This window comes from Pavona decussata, unplaced genomic scaffold (genome assembly GCF_977016875.1).
Source record: "Pavona decussata unplaced genomic scaffold, jaPavDecu1.1 SCAFFOLD_19, whole genome shotgun sequence".
NCBI lineage: Eukaryota > Metazoa > Cnidaria > Anthozoa > Scleractinia > Agariciidae > Pavona > Pavona decussata.
In genome coordinates this window covers 30001-37500 of record NW_028145442.1, presented here as the reverse complement: position 1 = coordinate 37500, position 7500 = coordinate 30001, and the positions used below count along the sequence as shown (strand labels likewise).

General features: G+C 47.8%; 6 non-coding genes across 6 annotated transcripts; 2 read left to right on the top strand and 4 right to left on the bottom strand.

The window, feature by feature from the left end:
* Positions 1-2195: 2195 nt before the first annotated feature.
* Positions 2196-2387, bottom strand: LOC146486755 (U2 spliceosomal RNA). Its single transcript, XR_014858676.1, has one exon. It is a non-coding gene; the product is annotated as a U2 spliceosomal RNA (small nuclear RNA).
* Positions 2388-2861: 474 nt separating this feature from the next.
* On the top strand, positions 2862-2980 carry LOC146486754 (5S ribosomal RNA). The gene has a single exon (XR_014858528.1). It is a non-coding gene; the product is annotated as a 5S ribosomal RNA (ribosomal RNA).
* Positions 2981-3815: 835 nt separating this feature from the next.
* Positions 3816-3979, bottom strand: LOC146486753 (U1 spliceosomal RNA). The gene has a single exon (XR_014858745.1). It is a non-coding gene; the product is annotated as a U1 spliceosomal RNA (small nuclear RNA).
* An 897-nt stretch (positions 3980-4876) lies between these two features.
* On the bottom strand, positions 4877-5063 carry LOC146486752 (U2 spliceosomal RNA). Its single transcript, XR_014858716.1, has one exon. It is a non-coding gene; the product is annotated as a U2 spliceosomal RNA (small nuclear RNA).
* Positions 5064-5537: 474 nt separating this feature from the next.
* Positions 5538-5656, top strand: LOC146486751 (5S ribosomal RNA). Its single transcript, XR_014858516.1, has one exon. It is a non-coding gene; the product is annotated as a 5S ribosomal RNA (ribosomal RNA).
* An 822-nt stretch (positions 5657-6478) lies between these two features.
* LOC146486750 (U1 spliceosomal RNA) lies at positions 6479-6642 on the bottom strand. The gene has a single exon (XR_014858743.1). It is a non-coding gene; the product is annotated as a U1 spliceosomal RNA (small nuclear RNA).
* Positions 6643-7500: the final 858 nt, after the last annotated feature.

The following is a 7500-nucleotide window of genomic DNA, read 5'->3' as shown; positions in this document are numbered from 1 at the left end:
GAACGAAGGGTTCACCTTAAACGGGAGGTGCACCAGCACGTCAAACTCACCGGGGGATCGAACCCCGCTCCCTACAAACATTGTTACAAGACAAACACAAACTAAACAAGACAGAACAAATCAACAAATAAAAACGCGAGAGGCACAACATGAACACACTCGCTCAAACACAGAAGCATAACAGGACGACACACTCACTCAACCAAACCGCCAACAAAACCAAACGACCACGACGACATCAACAACACCGCCCAAAACAACAGACCACGATGACAAAATAAACACCACTTGAGGACAGTACAACCAATCAAGGCGACCGTCCAAAGGACAAATCCAAAAAATACACACACTCAGGCAAGCCCAGTACAACCAACAAACCGCCAACAAAACCAAACGACCACGACGACATCAACGACACCGACCAAAACAACAGACCACGACGACATCAACGACGCCGCTCCACAATACCATCAACCCATTTGCTCCCGGAACCAACTTGAACACGAACTTTCCTCCTACGCCAATCAACAGACAAGATTTGCTGACGACGATACAAAAACTCCCTCGGAATAAGACGAACACCATCCCGAACATTAATACCCTCCTCAATCACAGTAACAACAGGGTCAGACAAAGCCTGCGAGTCAGACAAAGGAGTATTTACCACTTGACCATCTTGAAAACTCGCCGAATTCGGGGAGTAAGGCGTATAACACCACCGCAAAGTATCAATGTCAACAGGAGAACGATCAGGCTCACCAGGGGGATCAACAACAGGGGAAGCCTCGGCCAAAACACTCTGACTGGCATCAGCATTAGCTCCACCAGCTGCACCGGCCACGCCAGCTGCACTAACAGGACCAACCGCAGCACTATTCTCATCCGCCACACCAGCAACAGAACCAACCGCAGCAGCATTCTCACCCGCCACACCAGCAACCTCACTAACATCAGACGCGACAGAAGCACCATCATCTCCAACCACACTACTGGCAGGAGTATCATCCACACCACTGACCTCGCCAGCAGAAGCATCGTCCATACCACTGACCTCACCATCAGTAGAAGCGGCAGGAGCATACTCAATCTCACCAACATCATCCGCGGAGGGGCGAACAGGAACGTAAGGAACAGGAACGTAAGAAGGAACAGAGGCAGCAGCAGCTTCAGCCGGAGTAGGATCTGCCGAGGCAGCCAACTGAACAGAACCCCAAGCACGAGGAGCATTCTTACAATTTCTTGCCAAATGGCCAGACTGCAGACAGCGGCGACATTTACCCCTAAGGGGACAGTCCTTCGAGACATGACCACTCTTGTTACAGATATCGCACTCAACGGGTTGACCACGGTACCAGATTTTAACCAGAGAACCATCAATATCCAAGGAACGCGGGATACGGGACTTACGGACCATTCGAACAATACGAGTGCCAGTAGAAACAGTACTTAAATCCGGATAGTGCTGCATACTAACATCATGGACTTCACCAAAGGAACTCAAGACACGACGAAGAGCAGACGGATGAGACTCGAACGGATAATGGAACACCAAAACATTCTCCATCCTGGGGCCAGGTCTAACGACACGACACTGGACACTACCAACAGCAATAGAATCAGCAGACTCAACAGATAACTTGCCAGCACTGGAGACAAAGGTCACTTGGACATTACCACCAGGCACAAACTGGATGGACTCCACGGGGAAACGCGAATCAAACTTAGCATGAATACACTTTGCAATGTCAACACGACTCGCAGCAGACGGAAATTCAGTAACATTCAGAACCACGGTCCGCTGAAAAGGGCCCGACATCATGCTTAATAAGAAGTTAAGCACCACTCCGTATGGTCACCAAAACGGATGGGTGACCAAACACGTGTATAGCGAAAAAACGCCCAACAGACGCCAAAACGCCCACTTCGCCTGATTTGGGGACCAAAAAACCTTACCACAAAATGATAGGGCCTCCGGCCATACTCCCGCGTCAGGTAAGTATGAAATGCTTTGCGCCCCTCGACAACGGAAAAATTGCCTTACCCCTATATCCCTTGTGGTTTTTCTTTTAGTGGCCATCAGATCCGGGACTTGTCACTTCTCTGCGCTACCTCTACATACATCCTGTGGGGAGACAGACACACAAAGTTCAATTTCATTTCAATTCTGTTTTTTAGTTGAATATTTCTTCCCCAAGGGGAAGTGGGCCGCGCTCGGAGGTAGTGCTATACCGAGGCAACCCGTGGCTGGGACGAGGCAAGCCTCTTTTCCACAGCCCAGTTCCAAAAATCAGTTTAATATATGAGCTCCTCAATGAGCAGCGTATCAGATATTAAGCTGATAAGAACAGATACTACACTTGATCTTAGCCAAAAGGCCGAGAAGCGATGGCGAACAAGTCCGCGGAACGAAGGTTGGTTCTTGTTCCCTAGCCTCGAGATATGGTGGCCCGAAAACTGTCGCATTTCCAGCTCCTGTTGCAATGCTGGCCCGGTTTCTGAGCTGCACGCTGGGTTGTGACATTGTACTTTAACCCCCAACAGGGAAGAGACTCAACACGCCGCTGACCTACGAGCAAACTGGCAGTATTGAAAGCGACAAAGAGTCACGTCAGTTACCCGCTGACAATTTGTGTAAGAAAGTTAACAGAAAGTGATTTCGTGGAAACGAGGCCCTCGTAGGCGACTTACATACGTTGCTGATTTGCAGCTGATTCCGCGTTTCACGCGAGTTAACATGGCTAGCCACTCAAAAGAACGAAACGCGATCACTTTGTCACTTTCACGACCTACTCTAGGGAAAAAGCTAGATGTATCCTGTGACACCTTCCCTATAAAGCAGTAAATTTGCGCCCCTTTCTCTTGTCTACGACCATACCACAGGGAAAACACCGGTTCTCGTCCGATCACCGAAGTTAAGCCCTGTCGGGCGGGGTTAGTACTTGGATGGGTGACCGCCTGGGAATACCCCGTGTTGTAGGCTTTCCTTTTACGTTTCTTTGCGAGCAATCAACGATTTTGCCTTTTGCGAACGATCGATGCGGGCTTCTTGAAACAGTTCAGGGACAACATAAAAGGCCTACGATTCATTTAGACCGCAAAAAACCCATTCAAAAGCTCGAAGACTGGCGCAATGTGCGGTCCGAGTTCGTGAGCGCGCGAGAATGTTTAAATTTCGCCTATGACATCAAATTAACACTTTGTGACATCAAATTATTCGAAGCAACAATAACGGAGACGACACAAACTCGATTTGAATGAAATTCCAGCGCCTTTTAGACGTGAAAATCAAGTACACGGCAAGGAAAATCAAGCAATCATTCATTGAACTACAATCAAACACAACAAACAGCGTAATCTTTCCAACGGTTATTTAATAACGGTCGGAAAGACAGAAATTTTTTGCAACGAAACGACAACTTGAAAAGCTCATTCAACTAAACAAATCCAGCAACAAGAAAATCTACTCACGATTCAGACGAACTTCTTTCTGGCAGCGCTTTGTTCGTTTGTCCCTTCCTTCCCGTATTTAACACAGCTCCACGATCGCCCGCTCGACAGCTCAGTTCATTCATTCATTTCACGCTGCAAGTATATAAAGTTGGAAAGCGTAAGTAATTGCCGTTCTCTCTTGTCGAATTCTAGGTACAGTAAAGCAACAGAAGGCCGTAAACAAAAGCAAACCTACCCTTTTTCCTTTCTTGCTTGGCAATCACATAAATCACTCGCTGCTCTGCTCTTGCAACCGTCCGTACTCCATCTGAAACATAACAAAACAAAGCCGCGCGCGTGTTAGTTGAACATTAACTAGCAACCATCGGGGACTAGCGCGAACGCAGGTCCCCACTACCAGAAATTATACGCTCGAGTTACCCACATTTGGGGTAATCGCAAGGGTCAACCCAATCGAAGTGCAATGAAAGGGCCTCACCTTGAGAGGACTGCCTCCTTGATCACAGTACCTCCCGCGTCAGGTAAGTTTTTTTGTGTTTAAGGTGAATGGCCAGGCCCCCAGTGGGGTGGAGTGCAATGCCTGCCAGACAATACCGAATTATCCCAACGAGCAAATCGAACGAAGGGTTCACCTTAAACGGGAGGTGCACCAGCACGTCAAACTCACCGGGGGATCGAACCCCGCTCCCTACAAACATTGTTACAAGACAAACACAAACTAAACAAGACAGAACAAATCAACAAATAAAAACGCGAGAGGCACAACATGAACACACTCGCTCAAACACAGAAGCATAACAGGACGACACACTCACTCAACCAAACCGCCAACAAAACCAAACGACCACGACGACATCAACAACACCGCCCAAAACAACAGACCACGATGACAAAATAAACACCACTTGAGGACAGTACAACCAATCAAGGCGACCGTCCAAAGGACAAATCCAAAAAATACACACACTCAGGCAAGCCCAGTACAACCAACAAACCGCCAACAAAACCAAACGACCACGACGACATCAACGACACCGACCAAAACAACAGACCACGACGACATCAACGACGCCGCTCCACAATACCATCAACCCATTTGCTCCCGGAACCAACTTGAACACGAACTTTCCTCCTACGCCAATCAACAGACAAGATTTGCTGACGACGATACAAAAACTCCCTCGGAATAAGACGAACACCATCCCGAACATTAATACCCTCCTCAATCACAGTAACAACAGGGTCAGACAAAGCCTGCGAGTCAGACAAAGGAGTATTTACCACTTGACCATCTTGAAAACTCGCCGAATTCGGGGAGTAAGGCGTATAACACCACCGCAAAGTATCAATGTCAACAGGAGAACGATCAGGCTCACCAGGGGGATCAACAACAGGGGAAGCCTCGGCCAAAACACTCTGACTGGCATCAGCATTAGCTCCACCAGCTGCACCGGCCACGCCAGCTGCACTAACAGGACCAACCGCAGCACTATTCTCATCCGCCACACCAGCAACAGAACCAACCGCAGCAGCATTCTCACCCGCCACGTCAGATATTAAGCTGATAAGAACAGATACTACACTTGATCTTAGCCAAAAGGCCGAGAAGCGATGGCGAACAAGTCCGCGGAACGAAGGTTGGTTCTTGTTCCCTAGCCTCGAGATATGGTGGCCCGAAAACTGTCGCATTTCCAGCTCCTGTTGCAATGCTGGCCCGGTTTCTGAGCTGCACGCTGGGTTGTGACATTGTACTTTAACCCCCAACAGGGAAGAGACTCAACACGCCGCTGACCTACGAGCAAACTGGCAGTATTGAAAGCGACAAAGAGTCACGTCAGTTACCCGCTGACAATTTGTGTAAGAAAGTTAACAGAAAGTGATTTCGTGGAAACGAGGCCCTCGTAGGCGACTTACATACGTTGCTGATTTGCAGCTGATTCCGCGTTTCACGCGAGTTAACATGGCTAGCCACTCAAAAGAACGAAACGCGATCACTTTGTCACTTTCACGACCTACTCTAGGGAAAAAGCTAGATGTATCCTGTGACACCTTCCCTATAAAGCAGTAAATTTGCGCCCCTTTCTCTTGTCTACGACCATACCACAGGGAAAACACCGGTTCTCGTCCGATCACCGAAGTTAAGCCCTGTCGGGCGGGGTTAGTACTTGGATGGGTGACCGCCTGGGAATACCCCGTGTTGTAGGCTTTCCTTTTACGTTTCTTTGCGAGCAATCAACGATTTTGCCTTTTGCGAACGATCGATGCGGGCTTCTTGAAACAGTTCAGGGACAACATAAAAGGCCTACGATTCATTTAGACCGCAAAAAACCCATTCAAAAGCTCGAAGACTGGCGCAATGTGCGGTCCGAGTTCGTGAGCGCGCGAGAATGTTTAAATTTCGCCTATGACATCAAATTAACACTTTGTGACATCAAATTATTCGAAGCAACAATAACGGAGACGACACAAACTCGATTTGAATGAAATTCCAGCGCCTTTTAGACGTGAAAATCAAGTACACGGCAAGGAAAATCAAGCAATCATTCATTGAACTACAATCAAACACAACAAACAGCGTAATCTTTCCAACGGTTATTTAATAACGGTCGGAAAGACAGAAATTTTTTGCAACGAAACGACAACTTGAAAAGCTCATTCAACTAAACAAATCCAGCAACAAGAAAATCTACTCACGATTCAGACGAACTTCTTTGTTCGTTTGTCCCTTCCTTCCCGTATTTAACACAGCTCCACGATCGCCCGCTCGACAGCTCAGTTCATTCATTCATTTCACGCTGCAAGTATATAAAGTTGGAAAGCGTAAGTAATTGCCGTTCTCTCTTGTCGAATTCTAGGTACAGTAAAGCAACAGAAGGCCGTAAACAAAAGCAAACCTACCCTTTTTCCTTTCTTGCTTGGCAATCACATAAATCACTCGCTGCTCTGCTCTTGCAACCGTCCGTACTCCATCTGAAACATAACAAAACAAAGCCGCGCGCGTGTTAGTTGAACATTAACTAGCAACCATCGGGGACTAGCGCGAACGCAGGTCCCCACTACCAGAAATTATACGCTCGAGTTACCCACATTTGGGGTAATCGCAAGGGTCAACCCAATCGAAGTGCAATGAAAGGGCCTCACCTTGAGAGGACTGCCTCCTTGATCACAGTACCTCCCGCGTCAGGTAAGTTTTTTTTGTATTTAGGTGGTCCACCAGGCGAAGTGCAATGCCCAGCAGCCATAGACACAAGATAAAGACAAAGACACAAGATAAATACGGACCACCAAGGAGAGGGAGCACCTCCATACGGAGCCGGCTCGCCAAACTACGCCGGGGAGTCGAACCCCGCCTCACCTACAGGAAAAGACGAGAACAACAGAAACCAGTACAACCAGAAAGAAAACAGGACGACACACTCACTTAAACCACGCAGGACACAAACCAACAAACCAACATACTCACTCAAAACAAACCGCAGAAACAGGAGGACTCAAACCAGAATTAAAGGCAAAACAAAGCAGCCAACCAAAACAAATGATGCAACAAACCACCGCAAACTCAAGGACGCCGCCGCCGCACAAGAGCATCAACCCATTGAGTCTTGTCCCCAACCAGAATACGTAACTTCTTCTTAGGAAAATCAGTAGCCACAATACGCTGACGACGAAGCACAATGTCCTTTGCAATAAGACAGTACGGAAAGTTAGGTAGTTCGCTCGGGTATCCAGACCTCACACCCTCTGGAACATACAAAATAACTGGATCAGCCGAAGAAACATCACCCTCCTCAAGCACAGTAACAGCAGGGCTTGACAAGCCAGACAAAGGGGTATTCACCACTTGACCATCAGGAAAATCGTCAGCAGAAAACTGACACTGAAATTGAGATTCCTCGCCAGCAGAAACATTCACATCAGCAGAAGCAGAATCAACCACATCACCACCCGACTTCTCAATAATATCAATGAGAGGACGATCAGACACTACAGGGGGGACAACAACAGCAGAAACTCCAGCCAAAACACTCTGACTGGCCTCAGGATCACCAA